Source organism: Cheilinus undulatus, linkage group 11, assembly GCF_018320785.1.
Source record: "Cheilinus undulatus linkage group 11, ASM1832078v1, whole genome shotgun sequence".
Taxonomy (NCBI): Eukaryota; Metazoa; Chordata; class Actinopteri; order Labriformes; family Labridae; genus Cheilinus; species Cheilinus undulatus.
The window spans coordinates 19,023,466-19,041,760 of NC_054875.1; the positions used below are offsets into that span (position 1 = coordinate 19,023,466).

Genomic DNA, 18,295 nt, shown 5'->3' on the forward strand with positions numbered 1-18,295 from the left:
AGTTGTTGGTGCAAGCTATTTTTAGATCAGCGCTGCCGAGTTCGGACCTGCTGTGCCAACTCGATGTAGGCAGATGGTATTCCGGCTTTCCCTCATCAAACTCATCAAATACACAATCCAACAACTCCAAATCACTTTTGTGGACAAGTTGTGACCTGTACATTTACCACGCTATGAAATAATCATGGAACATTATGAGACGGAGATGTTTTAAAGCTAAATGCAAAGCCGGAACTACACTCCAGACATGGCTGCTGCACTGTGTCACTCTGCCCAGTGGTTTACTCAAGAAATAGTTCTGAGTATTTGCTTCATGTGTCGTAATGTTACATAATTATACGTTATTATTTCATAGTGTGGTGAATGTGCAGGTCACAACTTGTCCACGAGAGTATTTTGGAGTTGTTGGATTATGTATTTGATGAGTTTGATGAGGGAAAGCCGGAATACCATCTGCTTACATTGAGTTGGCACAGCAGGTCCAAACTCGGCAGCGCCGATCTAAAAATAGCTTGCACCGACAACTAAAGGTAACAAACCTATTACTAAGACTATAGGAATTGTGGCAATGGACAAATTTGCCAAAATGTTGAAGTATCCCTTTAAATGTACTGTATAACTCTGCAAACCCCTTACAACTATGATAATGTCTCTGAAAGCACTGATAAATTCTTCAAATCAGGAAGTGACCAGTGTAGTAGAATGCTTAAAGGAGTATCCCCATTTAATCCAACACTAGTTAAACTGTGACACTGGTTCTGTACAACAGACAAAGTTAATAAAAAGGTGACATGTGAGCTAAATCTTCTGACTCTTTCTTGATATCCCACAACTCATGAGAAAATATAAGCATGTTATCAAGTATTTTCTAATTATTCAAAACCTGACTTCAGTTTTTAAAATTATGTTTATGGTTTTCCTTTCCTGTAATGGACCTTTTGCAGCCCAACAGGGAGCTCTGACTCACACTTTAGGAGGCACTGCTCTAAAGGCTTGTTTATGCTCCCTTTATATACAAAAATGTACAATGTGTTTTAAAAGCTTTAAACCAAAAATTCACTGCCTACATACTCACATGCATCTGTTACAATGGGGTGGATGTTAGAAAAATAATCTGTTACAGGTCACTGTTTCACGCAGTCCTCCATGACGCCTTCATTGCTGCTCTGTCTGTTCTCTGTCCAGCTGTTCTCTTGTAGTTGTCTTTCTCCTTGCCCATGTAGTCTAACATCTTGTATATGTATAGTTTTGACAACACATAAAATATTCAGTTTTATTTTCTCCTTGAACAAGGCTTTGTTTGCACAGCGGCACCACAGCTGTCACAGTGTTCATCGTGATTCACTTCTGTAGCGTTGGTAACATTGTCAACCAACAGGAAAGCTAACAAGCTAGAGAAGTAACAGTTGTTTTGCCTCAGCCACCCCCTGAGGCAAAATAACCACTAACAGGTCTGTAGCCCCTGAAGATTTTTCAGAAGTTAATAAGGGTAAAAAACAATGTCACTGGGTTTATCGTAAGTGATATTTAATGCAAACATTTTTTTTGTCATGTCAAGAGATCCAGGTTTTGCCAGATTGCTCCATTTGGTTTTAATGATTCTTCTTTCAGCTTTGTTTTTTGCTTTTATTTGGATAGGATAGTGAAGATGGAGAAAAAATTTGGGGAGAGAAAGTGGGGGAAGACATGCACTGAACAGTGATGAAACTGGAAATCGATCCCCCAAATAGTGCATTAAGGACAATACCCTCTGTATTTTGGTGCCTGCTCTACCCACTAAACTAAATCGGTGCTCTAGTCCTGTTTTAACTTCTTTGAGGCAACTTTGGTTCAATGGCCTCTGCTAAACGGTTGTGTTTCCCTCTGCATCCATCTCTTACACAATATATTGCCACGAAACTCTCCTATTTTTAATTCTCCACTAACATTACTTAGAAAATAAGATGTGTCATGTCTCATTAGAGTACTTTTATTCATTTTATTTTATTCAGTTTTCTGCTTTAACCTTTGATCCCAGTCATGTGATGCCACAGCCACACAGAAACAGGTATCAGAATCAGCTGATCTTCTCTGCCGTTCATTTTTGCCGCCCAGAGTTAAAATCTGACCGTAGAGCTGTTTTTTTTAAGGTACTGGTACTTTAAGCATTGTTCCATTTAAAACACAGTATGCAGGGCACTGCTTTAGCTCAGTTGGTACGTTACAGTCAGTAAATATAGTGAATTGACAGATGAGGCACAAATTATTGCATTGTCCCATTATCAGTATGAATGTCTCAAGGTGTAAAGACAGTGGAGGTTCATTGCGATTCTGTCGCAGAGAAGCAGTGTGGAAAAAAAAAAAGAAAAAAATGGTTGTGAACACTTAAAATTAGTTATAAATGTTACTCAGGTAGCATACTATTAAAAGTGTTATTTATTTATCTGTTTTGGTTTCTCTAAACTGTGTTTTTATTATCTGTCATTTTTTGTGTCTTTTCCCCAGTGAGAAGACTGTTACCTGACTGAGCAACCACACACCCTGGCTTGAATTAGTCTTGTCCCCTCATCCAGCACACCACAGGCATAATGACTCTCAGCCATCAGACGCACACACAAACACACACTAATCACACAGTGCTCTGTGCCCCAGCCTCTTAAACAAAAGCAGGCCTTGTCTGACCAGGTCCAGCGCTCGTACAAGAGGCTTAGGGACATTTTTCTCATTTTTGAACAGCTAATATCTTGCAAAAGTTGTCTAATCTCTTAGCGTTTAAGTTGAGATTTGTGTGCACCCACCACGCAACGCCCCCACCCTCTCCACATGCCTAACACCTACCCCTGCTAGGCCCTGATGCATGGTGCTTAACCAGGCCATTTTAATTAGGTTAGATGTGTGTGTGCGAGTGTGTGTGTGTGTGTCAGCAACAAGCCCCCGTAGACTTACAAGCTTATATAATGAAACACAGCAGGCGATGAAAAGATCAGGACTACTTTGAAATTAACCAACTCAATTTGTATGGAGACTCAACAAATAACTGAGCCAAGGGGGGAAAAAACAGTTCTTAATTTTTGTTTTCTTATAGGTGTTCTCTTTGATGATATATGTGTTACACATCATGTTTGCCTACCTAAGTCTGACCCTGACACCTTGACTCAGAGCCCATTCTAAAAGGATATATAATAAAAAAAAGTGTCATGTTCTACAGATTTGAAAGATAATAGGAAAAAATATTATGAAAAAAAAATTTGCATTGAAGGACTTTTGCTCTGTTTCAGTCACAAAAATACCATTGGATGTTTGCAAAACTCAAGTTAACATACACAGCTCTCACCTAAAATGAAATGGAGCCAATATTTATGATAAATTCTGAGTTGAAGATGAAGAAAACACTTCTGCAGAATCAATTCAGTCTCCTTCTCTGCCTCGAACATTAAAGGGACCATAGACACTAAAGTACAACAATGCAATGGGAGCTGCAGCGCACCTACAAACCAATTCTCCCAGTGAAAGGAATAAAAGCTACCAGGGTTACAGGAAGTACAACCAAGTTGGAGAGCGACAAAGAGACAAGCAAAGAAAAAGAGAGCAGCAAAAGAAAAAGAAGGACTTCTTTACAGAATTGAAAAACAGACGGGCTGTTTTCCGACAGTTTGCCATGCCAGCTCCAAGTGTGCTGACGGCTTTGATTTCTAACAGGCTTTAAAGAGGGTCATTTTCTAGGCTCTGCTTTTCTTTGTCTGTCTTCCCTACAATCTATCTTTCTCTATTTGTCATTCTTAATGCCTTTCTGTCTGCCACGCTATCTTGCTGTCTGTATGTGAACAAGATTGCATGTGTGTGTACCGACATATATCCAGTGCCAGTGTTGAGACAAAGCCAGGCAGAAAAAGGCAAAGATCGAGAATGAAATTCTTTAAAATTTTCCAGAGTTATTCTTTTCCCCTCAGTGTGTAGGTGAGAGTGTGTTAAAGTGTATGTGATGCCGGTGAGTGCTATGCTCAGGTATTGGGGCACAGCACTCTACAAAGGCGGCTGATGAGGAACAGTGGGTGAGCTTTGCTGACAATTCCAAGTGAATATGCAAAAAGATAGGTGGTGAAGAAAGAAAAGGAAATGAAAGTAGTGAGGACAGAGAAAGGTTAAGTTTCATCTGTCATGGAGCATTGTGTTTTTAGATTTTTACATGTTTCTACTAAAACATGTAGTGTACTCCATAATTCATTAGTAACTATTAAATCAATTGCATCTGACAGAAAGCTGTCAATAGCATTTGCTTCCTAACCTCTGACCGATGGATGGATGGATGAATGGAAAGAAAGAAAGAAAGAAAGAAAGAAAGAAAGAAAGAAAGAAAGAAAAATGCCCTTTTGTTCCAAAGAAAGGGAGGACTCCCAACCCCAAGTCATGTCCAGGTCTCACTGGGAATCAGATCAAGAAGGAGTCAAATTGAATCCAGGTTGGCAATTCCACCCTTAGGTCATTTTCACACCTGATAGTCCAGGGGACTTAGTTCGGTTTGGTTTGGGTCTGAAATTGCAACATTGTTGCACTTTTATGTGGTTTGGTTAGCTTTTACACTGCACTTGTCAAACAACTGAGATTTCTGCTTTTACTTGGGCGTCATCGGAGCAGACAGCAAGGCAGTGAGCCATCTAGCATGTTGTTCTTTACATGAGATGAATGAATCAATACAGAGGAAGAAGGCTAGCAAAAACTTGCTATAGTTACAAAGACGGCAAGCGAGGTACTGTCATGTAATTGAGTGTAGATGAGTGTAAATCATTATGCTTCATGCCACTTCCTGCCATTGGGCTACAGGTTTGCTTTCACAACTCAAACAAACTGCATCGGAGTTCACCTAGAAACAAACCAAGACCCCCATACTTAAGCGGACCAGAGTACACTTATTTGTTCTGCACCAGAGTTCAAATGAGCTTTCACACCCTCTAAACCAACCGTATATCCGGGAAATCAGACCAGAGTTGATTTCAAGTATACAGTTCAGACAAATATTCCCAAATGAAACCATTTAAAAACATCAGGAAGGACAGTTGTAACTGTGTTAACTGAGCTGTTGCATCTCAAATATAGCAGGCTGATGGGTTGATTCAGGTTGAGGTTTCAAATTGTGAAGAGCTGTTATTTTTTGTAAGTCATTTTAGTATAAATGCCAACAAATATGTTTCTAAAAGCAAAGTGTATCATTTGATAGGATCATTTTGTGAATTATGGATTGATTACATCTGTTTTTTTTAATCAAGTTTTCCTGCTGTGAGTGATCAAAGTTTCCTTGCAGCATTAACCAAGAGCACCTTTTTTAAACAGCTTTACACTTTTATTAACATTATTATTAACACTGGTTTACTGTTTAGTAACTTCAACATATGCTGCTATGTTGAGCAGCATGTGTCTATACTTATCTTTTGTTACTGAGTCCCCTGGTGGCACAGTTCCAATTAGACACATATGTGCCCTGAAGAGCTAAATATTCATCACTATAACAAGATGTGTCCCATATATGGTAGCCCTTCACCTCCAAAGACAACTGTTAAATGTTAAATATGACAAACAAAGTTCTAAGACAAAAAAAGCCTTTGTGAGCAAGTAATCATGTTAATACCCCAAACCTCTGTCAACTTGACCCCTGTCACAGGTCTCATTTTTCTGTCTCTTGAGGCAAAATTAACTTTTAACCCAGCTCTTCAGACAAACTGTTCACATTCTGTCATTATCATTAAAATGAATAAGACAATCCCTTAGCTTGGGGAGTCAGCAGATTTCTGTAGTAGACATTCCCTTCCCTTGCTGCAAGTTTCTGGAAGGGGGCAGCATGTAGCCTTGACCCCCAGCCTTAGAGATTCTAAATAAAAAAAATGTTGGGCTATTTATGGGGCCAGATTTGTTTTTAGTCTTTTTTAGTTGGGTCAGACAGAGCAAGGGTCAGCTACAAGGAGATAAAAGAGGAGGGAAGCTCGGTGAGGAATGAAAGTTTTTTTTGTGGAAACATCTTCTAATAAAGCCATTTTGTTTTGTGTTCCCGCAGAGAGCATGCTTGTGCTCATGTGCATCTGCAACCTCAGCAGGGCACTTATATCCAGGGTTGCAGGGGCCTTACCATCAGTCGCTTTGATTAGAACCATAATTAAAATCTGTGTTAATTGGTGTTGAGGCCAACACTGGCCACCCAGTTCATTAAGGACCTCTATACAATTCTCCGTCTGCATTCCACTGAATGGTGAGAGAGCTAACATTATTAATCTACTACACCCGGGGGACAAGTCAAGTGTGAAGGAGAGTGACTGAGAGAGAAACAGAGCCAAATAAAGAGGGAGAAAGAGAGAAAGAGCTCTACATTGATCACGCTGATCCCCACTTGGTTAATGTCTAGAGGCGAAGGGTTCACAGTGATAGATTGAAACAAAATAAAAAAAGATCAGAGAAGTTTATTCACTGAATTTATCGAGAGTGGTGTTTGCAGAAATCCCACACAGAAAATAACATCACAGTAAACTAGACTGCACTCTTAATTCACAGCATTTACCACAAACTTATTACAAATAATAGTTTAAAGTAAATCTTGTCAAGAATGACAAACTACCCAATCTCCTATGTTTTTCTCCTCATCTGTGTTGTTCACTTGTTGTGTATTCTCTGACTAAACACACACCTACCTTTACGTTACCCTCCTTTTCTTTTTCTGTAAGTTTACTCAAAATAGGTCTCATCAATCAGCATGTAGGATAAAGCTTACAGACCAATTTCCTACCTGATATTGTCTCTTGAACTACAGGTGGGCTAGCTTATTGGTTTCCGATACAAACAAACCAGTGTATTGGGCTAAAGGAGGTATGGAAAAAGTCAGTCCATTCTATTGACAGACTGGTCAAGCACCTCTTAATGTCCATACTAACCTGCATCTGATTTTACTAATTACACTCAAGTGCTAAGTTACCGGCAGTCTCATTATCACACATTTCCCTAAATTACTAATCAAGATCCGAGGAACAATTACTCTTCACAGTCTGCCGTGAGCAGCAGTTAGAGCTTTAGCATGCCATGCTGATAATGACATTTTTTTCTGGTGGTTTACACCCACACCTTATTCATTCACGTGTGTATGTGTCAAAGTGTTGTGGGCCAGGTGGGGTGGGGTCTTACTCTGTACAGATGTCTATCTTACTGCCCTGCCTTCCAGGAACAAGCTGAGGAAAATCATTCATGCTTCAAGGAATGCTTCTTTCTGCCAAACAGACCAACAATGTTTGGTAAAAGTACCAGCTGACGTCTGTAATGCCTGAAAGCCGGAGTCTTTAACACCTCCTCAATGCCAATATTCAGACGTCCAAACTTTAGGACCTTGTTTTCTACATCAATTTCCTGCCATGAACTCTTGGCGGAACAATGTGTTTTTTCATACCTGTCTTCTGAACCTGATACATCTGCACAGCGACAACACTGTAAGGAACCTAAGGGGAGAATCTCAGCACCGTTTCGTGACAGAAATGTTTCTCTTGCTGATTAGTTAACGGGTGCATGTAAAGGTGAACTGCACATTAAATAACTCCCTTGTATGCCGCTCCCCTTTGTCAGTAAATAGTCTTGACTGTGCCCTCTTTTCCCTTCTGGAGCTCACTAGCTAAGATGTTGACACAATGAATCCCTCGCAATAACACTCTTGTTTTTGCACCCTCTCTGGTTGTGCTTACATTCACTGAGCTCACAGACAAGGAAGCTGTTCAGTGTCCAATGGCCAAAGGTTCTGTACTTGCGTATGGTAGTGGTAGGAGGAGAAGAGGGAGGAGACACAGGAGGAGGGTACTAGTACTTTCCCACTTTTTTTTTTTTTACATCATTGGAGGGTGGAGCAACAGGTAAAGTGTAGACAAACCATGAGCAAACAGAAGGGAGGAGCTTCAGACTTTCAGGTGCCCAAGATTTAGACATGGTTTAAGCAACTCACCCGTCACCCACCCGTACCAAGGTCAGGCGCTGCTTTTCATGCAGTCTGGTCTGGAACAAACACCTGGCACACTTCAGGAGAGGCCACTAGCCCTGCCCTGCATTCGTTAGTCATTACAGGCTGGGCAGCATGGCCACACGATTCTCATGTAAATATCAGCACCGGTTGGCATTTTGCATGAAGGCCCATGATTAATGATCTAAATCAAAGAAAAGGGGGTGTGTCAGTCAGTTCAAAGTAAATGCACTGAAAATGCCATGAATGATGCACAAGTTGTCCTAAAAAAGCTAAACATTTTTGCTATATTGCTTTTTTTATGATACATAGCATGTTTTAAATAGTATGCTGCAAGGCTAAAGGTCCATCATGTTTGAATCAAAAGTAAGCCAGAGCCCTTCCTCAAACACTAAGCAAACACAAGCCAGCATTCCTCTGTGTCTGCCATTTTAGCTCCAGTCAAACCCCACGCCGATGCGAGGGCATTAAAGCATTAGTGGCTAATGTTTTTAAAAGTGTACGGTATCTTGGAGGGATTCTGGAGGTGGGCGCCGTGTGCGTGTGTGTAATGGTGGATGAGATGGGTTTGCACATGGCAACCATTACACACACAGCCCCTCTAATCGCTGCCGACCTGCCTCGTCGCCTGCAGCCATCCCACCTCTGACAAGTATGTGTGTCTGCCTGTGTTTTTTATGTGTGTGTGCGTGTCTGGGTAGGTGCGTGTATGTGTCAGGGGGCATCCCAGGTTCAGGAGGGCGGTATGTTCACATAGATGCACACTTTGCCAAATTAACACACTCTTACACACACACAGTCACATAAAGACACACACATGTAAATGTGCACCAATGAGCCTAACATTTTAGACAAAACATTCCTGAAATACATAAATAAGTAATAACACACATAAATAAACATAACCCTACTCCCTAACAACTTTCTCCAAACCAATGAATTTGTCTCTAAGTTTGACATATTGTATTAGTTTGCAGATGTAAAGTGGCTGAAGAGTAAAAAGATGGGTGAAAGAAGAGAGCATAAACACGACGCAGGTAAACAGGAGGAGAAAGAAAAAAATACAAGAAAGTTTCAAAGATTGAATGGCTGAAATACCGTTAATAAATCAGATGAATGAATGCAGAAAAAAAAACTCAAAAAACATTTTGTCTACTTCCAGAGGATTTTCTACTTCTGATACCTTACTTGAAAGTATCTTGTATGTATTTTCTCTTTAGGTGCAGTGTGTAATATTTAGCCTAGTAGCAGTTAGCTAAACACATTTATGTAAAATGAAATGTTGTGTGTATTAGTAGGCATATCTTAATATGCAACATTGTTATATTTTTGTTTACTTAGAATAAGCCTTTAATTCATTCATAGATAGGATCCTCCAAAGGACCCGCCAACTTGGATTTTCATGAGAATCTCTATACAAAAGAGGGGACCAAATAAAAGACAGATATTTTTTTAATTCCAGTTTTACATACTGTACCTTTATGAGCCTTGTTTTGTTTGTGAAGAATAGCCAAACTTCTACAACAAGTTGTTTGCAATCATGTAACCCCAAATGTCCACTGGGGTCAGGAAGTGGGGGACATCCATTACAAATGCATGGGAACAAAGGAAAGTTAATGCTTAACAGCTCTAAATGGTTCTCTGCACTGCAGTTTTCAACAGAAAATGTCTCTACATTGAATAATATCCCTACGCTTCTTTTTTTTTTTTTTAACCACAGTTTAACTTGTTTAACTGATTTACAAAGTCCTGCAGACCTCCTATGTCCAGCATCATCTAGTTTAGTGGTTTTCAAACATTTTGCCCAAGGCACATCAAGCCAAAATCTCAAGGCACACCATATTCATATGCCTGCAAAATAGCCTCTTTTAAGCTTGTGATAATATCCTCAGACAGTGTATTGTTTAAGTAATAATCTATTCTTGTACTGATTCCCAAGGCAAACCTAGACTTGCCTAAAAGCCCACCAGTGTGCCTTGCCACACCATTTGAGAACCACTGGTCTAGTCAGATGAAGGGAAACAAGAGTCAAGAGGAGTCTTATTCTGAGCTAGGAGGCTAGCTGAGCCCTTTTAACATATTCAAAAAAATCCTCATTTGTCAAAATCATGCTTTTAACTGAAACCGTGATAGATTTCAACCAAATAAACCTTGTGGTGTGAGCGACGAAGCGATGATGTGCTGTTCACGAACAAGCCTGTTCAACGGCTTTAATGTAAGCCACGGGAGCTAGCTCCCATGTGAGTGCCAGTTTCCTTTCCTCAATCCTTTGTCATTATTTAATCCACATTTAAAAAGCCAAACTGGTACTAAATGAAGACCTGTTTTATAGTCAAACAACCAACTCCATTGAGCTGAGCCAAATGATCTGGATCTGTAAAAAGAGACAGATTTCCTGGCACAATGAGAGACGCTTGAGGTTGATGAGACACATCAGCTGAGGAAACATGGGTAAGATCAGAGTTTAATGTGTTAAACCATGACCAAACTGTACATAACCATAGACATAGACCGCTTCTGGGAAACAGACCAAACAGGAGTGTTGTGTGGAAGCGCTTGACCAGGCTTTAGACAGAGGCCTTTTAAATTCCTGCCTGCTGCTGTTTCTCCATGAGTTCTTAATTTTCGCTTTTTTTTTTGTTTGTTTGTTTTTGGCTGAATATTTCATTACCCTCTGATGCAAAAGTAGCGCAAGAATTAGGAATGTTTTTTTTTTTTCTTTGCAATTTGAATGCGTGACATAGTCCTTAACAGCACAAAACATATGTTTTTTGGTAGCATGTTCTCTGTCGCTGTGTGACTTCATCTGCAAAGAGACTATTGGGAAATTACTGAAAAAACAACTATAAAGAAAGTATTATATATTAAAATTTCAAATCGAAGCACACAATAAAAAAAGGTTTGAAAGTATAAAAAGTCTTACATCTGACATAGCATTACCACAGTTAGTAACAAATAGGTATGGAGGTCCTATATGTGGCCTTATGGATGGATGGATGGATGGGTGGATGGGTGGATGAGTGGGCTGTCTGACATCACAGATTTTAGTATTCTCTAACTCTTGAGTGTGTGTGAGACTGAAACAAAAACAGAAGAGGAGCCACAACAATGTCTTCATGTGTATATGCATGGCTGTGCACATGGCTGGAATGGTGCGCACAGAAAAATATATAAATATTATGGAAGATTTTGTTGTATGTTTATGTGTTGAAAATCTGTATATCTGTTTGTGTTGGTGTCAGTGCTAGTGTATGTGTGGTGTGTGTGTGTGTGTGTGGGTGGGGGGGGGTGGGTGGGTGTGTGTGTGTGTGTGTGTTTTGATCTATGTGTACATGAGTGTCCAGGATATCAGTGGGAAGAGCAGTATGCCCAAAAATTCATAGATGTGTGATGGATTAAACCTACATCTACTTGTCTCCGTGAAGACATCCACCAACACACAAACACAGATACACTGCCTCAGGTGAGCGTGTGTGTGATCTAGAGGGGGATAACTTTGTGGCGAGACCACACAGGAGACAGCTTTCAACTGAGTAAACACCACATCAAACACACACACGCTCTCTCACACACACACATATAGCACTGGATACAGTTTGCTCGCCTCCCTCCTGCGTAATTGAAAAAAGCTGCCGACCATTAAAACTTGCTGACATCACTTAGCCAGCTAAATATGCAGGGAGCTAACGAGCTAGTGGGGCCTTTGATTGAGCTTCAAAACAGGTTCAAACTTTATCACCAGCTACCCGCAGGACAGGACACAGGCCTGCCATACACTTGCAATTGAGCATCTCAAACAAACAATCCCAGACAACAGCAGTGGAGGTAAATATCTGCAGAGAGAGGAGTGGCGGTGCCTTGTCTTTTCTTGTCTTTCACACGGTGCCCACTCTAAACAGCAGGCGGCATCACAAATTCAACTTTGTGTGCTTGTGCACAATCTCTGTGCAGCATCATGCTTCAATCTGAATGTTTTTATTATTTATTGTTACAAAGAGAGCAGCAAGCCAACACACAAGAGGCCTGCCTTGAGTGTTCACCCCCCCCCCCACATCCCTCCATCTCTTAATCGCTGCCTCACCTAAGAGAAAGATATAAGGTTGGCTGGAGCCTGAGCAAGCCTAATTAAGTCTGGTTAACTTAGCTCTGAGACTTCTATTACACGCATGCACACACTCACACAAGAAACACACACTCATACACACTCCCATGCTGTAGCTCTCTTCTCTCTATTAACACCTGCTTCTTTTCCAATTAGCCCTCCAAATAGAGACAAATGGGCCAGAGGGGTCTGATTAATTCACTTCTGTCAAGGACTCTGCTGCACAATACTGTCAAGGCGCTCAGGCAGACGTGCATGTGAAGAAACGCACGTGCACAAACACAACATACACTGAACACACCATCAAAAACCATATCTCTAAAAAAATTCTTAACCGCTAATGAAAAAGTTTAAATAATCTACGATATCAAGTACTTTGCATTAAAACTCTATCTAAAAATGTTGGATGTGATGTAACAAATGAGAGATGGACGCTTTTCATTCATTCCTATTCTACAGATTGGCCGTTTATTTCTACCACTCCTCTTCCTGGGGACAAGTTCCTCTTGTCTTTGCGAGTCTGTAAGTGAGTATGTGCATCTGTGTACGCGTGTGCGTACATGTGTATGTAAGCTGCATGGATCCCATCATTAGTCTTTCTCTCCTGTCCTCCCCTGTTTGTTTAAGCAGAGCTCTGTGTTTGCTTGAAGCTGCATGTCCTCCAAAGAGACTGCAACAACGCAACCACTTCAAAACCTAACCTGTTCCCTTCACACACACACCTACACATAAACACAAGCAGATAGCACATGGACAGGCCATGACTTGTTAATCTGTGACTTTGACTTTTCATGCACGTATCTTATTGATAAACACCAAGGGTTTTTGTCTCAGAATATCCCTGGAATTATTGCAGGTATTAAGATATCTGAAGCAGCTTCTGGTTAAACTTCAGCTGATACTGCAAAGACTGCTGATACCTTGTTAACTTCTCTGTTAGGACTACTTGGTCTCATATCATCAAACTTTAATTTCTAAAGCTAAATTTTGTTATCATGAAGTGCAGAGTAATTGTGGAATGATTTATTGTTTGTATTAATAGATCCTGAGCTTTCCTTGTGTGCTAAAAGCAGCACAAACAGATTTGACAAATAGTTCCAAAGGAGGAGATGACAGTCTTACCTTTGAACTATGAATGATGAGACTGATCTTTTTTGAAGATTATAGCTGTTTACTCAGTGGGTGGAGGGTTGGATTTCTCTCAGTGTAACAGAATGATGCAATGCCTTATACTGCTCAAAAAGGCAGGTGTCTATTTGTATGTTTTCCTTCCCTGCAAAGTAGTTATGTTGGCATTACAGCTGATATCTAGAACATTCTTATTAATACTTGTCTCTCAGGTCAAAGCAGGCATGAGCTATTATATGTATGTGTAATAGAACATAATTTTTTTGATTTGTCTTGTTTGCATAACTTTGCTGGTTTTCCAAGGTGACAGTTCAGTCAGGCCCATCTGTCCGTAGTCTTGCAATGGTTTTAACACACAAGCCTGCTGACCACCAGCTTATCCCAGCACACAGCGAACCAAACACAATGCTAACATTGCTCCAAATCTCTACACAATGGCATGGCCACACATTTGTTCCACACCAAATAAATAGCTGCTGCTTCAGTTCATAAACTCTGGGTTCAGAGGTCGAGCTATGTCAAGTAGGCCGCTGAATGAGACGCCATGGGATAAAAGATAGACAGAGAAAAGGATTTAGACAAGGAGCTGGATGGGGGTGCTCACAGAATACCCCGGCATCTCCCTCTCTCCGGTCCACCCGTTGAGTCTCAAATGCCACTTTACCATTGGCCCTATTGTGTGTCCGTCTCAAAGAGCTTGTCTTCAATTAGCCTGATAAGAGGGAAAAGGATAAGGGAGGGTAAAAAACTGGGAAGGTTACCTGGGCAGCCACAATTTGCTTTGCTGCATTGGGCCTCTGATGGCTTTTTGTCTTTTGTGCCCCCTTAATGCCAAATTTGAGATAACTTTAAGTAGTTGGACAACAGGCAAATAGAGCATGTTTATAAATGCATACTGTGGGTGTGAAATTATATAAAAAAAAAAACATTTTATCTGCTTTAAGGCAGGTGTGTGTGGATGTAGTTTTTCTTATGTCTAATTTAGTTTTTCATCTTCTGCATTCTGCATGTATCATAATAACTACCATAAAGGTTTTTAAAAACAGGGGTAATTTTCTCTTTTCCTTATGGTGCTTTTCCACTATGACTTTTGCCCCACTGATCCAAACCAGGCTGTGCTGTTTTACTTTTCCATCACCAGTTTGGCCATGTCAGGCTATGTCAAGCCACGCCCAGCATGGTCCTGCTCTGGAGCAGGGTCCAAGTGCATGTGCCCCGCCTCTAAGCTTTCCGCTTTGAAGTCACAGTGGTTTGATATCATTTGGGGCCGCCAAGCAGAAGTGTATACCTAGCAACCGCTGCACCAAACTTTAACATACCTGCCGGATTACCAATAGAGGATGAAGAAGGAACTTTGAGGTAGAAACAATGGCTAACTCTTGGACAAAACAATGCTTACTAAAGCATTAAATTCATTGACTCAAAACACCACGTCATCAGCTCTAGATGTGCTGTCAAACAGGTAGCTCAGTTGCTGTGGAATAGCAAGTCCCCTACCATGCCGGGCTGCCATGCCGAGTCAAACCAAGTAGAGCCAAGCCACTTAATGTAATGTTAAAGTCCCATTAGCCTCTCACAACCTCTTTCTTTATCTTTTCTCTTAATGGAAGTTCAAATTTATAATTTCAATTATAACGGGTGAAGTGTCATTCATATGACCACTTTTTGTTAGTCAGAATAGACAAGAGTGACTGTTGCTCATTAGGTAGAGTCTTTCGTCTTGCAACTGGAGGGGTTGTAGGTTTAGTCCCCTGCTCCTAAAGTCACATGTCAGTGTGTCCTTAACCCCAAATTACTCCCACTGCTGCGTCAGTGGCATGTGTTGATGTATATGCATGTGTATGAAAGGGGTTCACTAATACTGGTGGTCACTCAGCTTTTGCTATCAGTGTTTGAATGTGGAGTATATGTATGTGAATGGGTAAGTGTGACCTGCTGTCTAGAAAACCGTTTGAGCAATCAGAAGACTAGAAAAGCATTAGAAAAGCTCAACTCCATTTACCATTCACCATCTACCATAGGAGGGTAAGGCAGCTAAGATATTAAAGTAAAGAGTGGCAGGTGGAGGGGTAGGGGTAGGTAACATTACAAAAAGAGAGAAAGCCACAGATGGAAGACAAAGGGGAAAAGGTACAGGAAGGAAAGTTATTACCAGTTGTGTCTGCTGACTGTATTCAGCAGGGGATGGGGAATAGAAAATGAGCCATCCTTTACTGAGCTCTGAGATCCTACTATGGCGGTTAAAAAGAAAAAAGACTAAGAAAGGGCATCTCAAAGAGGTTTTAGGGGCGCAAATCACTTCCTAAACTGCTTTCATTGCATGAGACAAACATCAGCTGAACCTACGGATAAAGTTCATCATTATGATGAAGATCCATTTTTGTAAAGCACCAAAGAGATTTAACATTTTAACTGAGTGAGAAAGTCCAGAGGGTTTTTTTTTTCTCACTGGTATGCACAATTTCACTCAGTTTGATGGTGTCTCCTGTTATTTACTGTTAAATGTATGATGTCTCGTAACTGTCAATAGATACCTGAAATGGATTATGATTCTTCAACATAAATAGCTACATTTACTCTTTTAACAGCCTGCAGCTTCCTCCTGCCATGTTTTCACCTGCTGAAAGTTTTGAGCTGTTGTGACAGTTCCCTCACAGTAGCGTCAGTACTGTCTGCCAGTATCTTGTCAATGTTTTATCACTATCAGGCCAGTTTCAGCAAGGCCACAGGCTGTCACAGCTGTAAACTCTCACACACACCAACAGAGTCACTATCACTTCTGTGTGTTTAAAAAGTCCTTACACAACAAAAAGAAGAAAGTCTCCTAATTAAGTTTTGGATTTAATAACAATTTGGCAACCAAAAAGGAAGCAAACATGAACTTTTGTGACATACTGTTGAACATTTACCAAATACACCAGACAATAGCTTGATTACACAAGTGATACAAGACTGCATCGTTGGTCCATATGTTAAACAATCAAGCTACTCTGCAAGTAAACAGCTGAAACAATCAAAAAATGTACTGTACAACAAAAAATTAGTTTAGCTGTTTGTTAATACAAGTACGGAATGTGCTAAGCTGCAGAGTGTGAGGATCAGAGGAGAGTGCAGTTGTGTGTAAGAGAGAGAGTGTGTTAGATGGCAGATCAGGGATCTATAAGCATCATGTGCGTCCTACCTAATCACTGTCATATGGAAAGGATTGAAGTGACCAATGCCACACAACACCAATTCACCACTGCATCTGTCACCTACTTCGTCTCCTGTGAGTCTTTCTCAAGGACACTGATTAGACTGCAGGCTACTGATATTCATGAGCATTCAGGTAGTGCAACTGTTGTTTTAATGTGGACAAACTTCTGTGGGGAGGCTGTCTGTTTTAAGTTCCTAATTGGTTTAATTTATAAAGAAAGATGATGAAACACACCATGAGGGAAGACCCCAATAAAAATTGGATGATTGTGTGGTAACTTCTGCATCTTCATAAGAAACAACACAGTTTTTCTGGGTACACTGTCAGGATTCGGTTTGTCTTTTTGTCTGCAAGTTCAGTGTAGTTTAGGCTAAACTGAGAGGGGAAAAAGGAAAGGAATTGAGACGTCCACTATGACATGACTAGGAACCCATCTGAAAGTGTTTATCGTGATGGATCCAGCCTTGCAACCGCACATCTTGCTGCTCCAGAGGGACAGAGATAGAAGAACTGAGAGAGGACTGCGGCCATGAGAAATGAGACAGATGACAGAGGATAGCCTAGCCCAGAGAGAAGAGGCTGAGGCCTGCACATTTTCATAAACCCCTGTCTAAATAAAGAACATATCATAAGACTTTGTATCAATCAAAGATGAAAGCAAGTATCATATAATTAACTGCAGTGAGGATGATATTTAATAGATTGATGATTATAAGGTCAGATGAGAGATACTAGACAAGGAAGATTCACTCTTTCTGGGTTTTCTCAAACTCAGGATATGTTTCTAAAATATATCTGAAACTATTTCTAAATTTTTTTACTGTTTCAAATATCTCTAACCTAAGGCTACAAAGACCTTGAAGCCAACCATGTCTAGAAATGATGTATTATGAAGGCATTGCATACATCTATAGAGTAAAAAAAATATATTTAGAGGTCTGAGGAGGAACAACCACTTATTATTACAGAAGGCAAAGGTAATGATAAAAGACAAATATTGCAGCAGCAGTTGGAAAAAGTGCAAACAACAAGCAGAAGAGTTGCTGTTGTGCAGACGTTTCCCCACAATAGTGGCTGCAACCTCTGACCCTGCTCACCCAAACATTGTTCAGGAGATTATTTGTCCCTGCAACACACCAACCAACTGCCCAAGTATCCCCATCCTTTTGGCCAACTGAATATCCTCTTCTGAAAACAAGCCTTCACCCCCTCCCATACACTCTGCCACCCCCAGCATCCGGCAGAACATGGGGCCGAGCACCAGCCGCCGAGCCACCCGTTCTTTCTATTGCCTTCCTCCTGCTGTACTTTTCTCCTGACCCCCTGTTGTTGTCTTTCCTCTACAACCCCCTGCCTCTTCCCCTTCTTCTCCCACCCCTCCTCCCTCCAACGATCCCTGTTTCGTGCTAATTAATTTAATCCTGTAAGCAGGTGTAAGCCCCGTCATTAAGTGGAGCCAAGTCACAGAAAACTGGGGGTGAAGGGAAGGAGGGCTGCATTGTGAAAGCCAGGACAGAGCGGGCATAAACAACAACTGGGGAAATTGTTAGCAAAGCGGAAAAATCCTGTTTTTTCATAGAAAGGGCATAAGGAGGAGGGTATGGAGAAAGATCCTAAAAGAGGGGGTGAATCAAAATTTAAGGGGAAATTCAGTGAGTGTTAAATTGATCTCTCTTCCTCTTACTATCCATTTCTTTCACTCTTTTTATCTCTTCCCAGAGATAGCTCTAAAAGGGTTAGAGTGAAAGGGAGAAAGGGTTGAAAAATGGAAACGAAGGGCTTGTTTTTTCTCCGTGGGCCAAACAGAGCAAGACTATGGGCCTGAGTCCGCACAAGTTCTTTTTTATTTGCCAACTATCCTTTCTCTGTGTCTATCCCTTCTCGTGGGACCATGGGGGTCTGAATTGAATCT

The 18,295-nt window shown here is 40.8% G+C and overlaps 1 protein-coding gene across 8 annotated transcripts in view; it reads right to left on the minus strand.

Moving 5' to 3' along the window:
* prdm16 (PR domain containing 16) overlaps window positions 1-18,295 on the minus strand; it is a 249,012-nt gene that overhangs the window by 192,461 nt on the left and 38,256 nt on the right. The window contains exon 2 of one of the 8 annotated variants that reach the window (XM_041799276.1): window positions 7,943-8,141. The exons of the other annotated variants lie outside the window; for them this stretch is intronic. The gene's annotated coding sequence lies outside the window, so the exon portion shown is untranslated. The remainder of the gene's footprint in view (window positions 1-7,942; window positions 8,142-18,295) is intronic. 8 annotated transcript variants of the gene reach the window in all.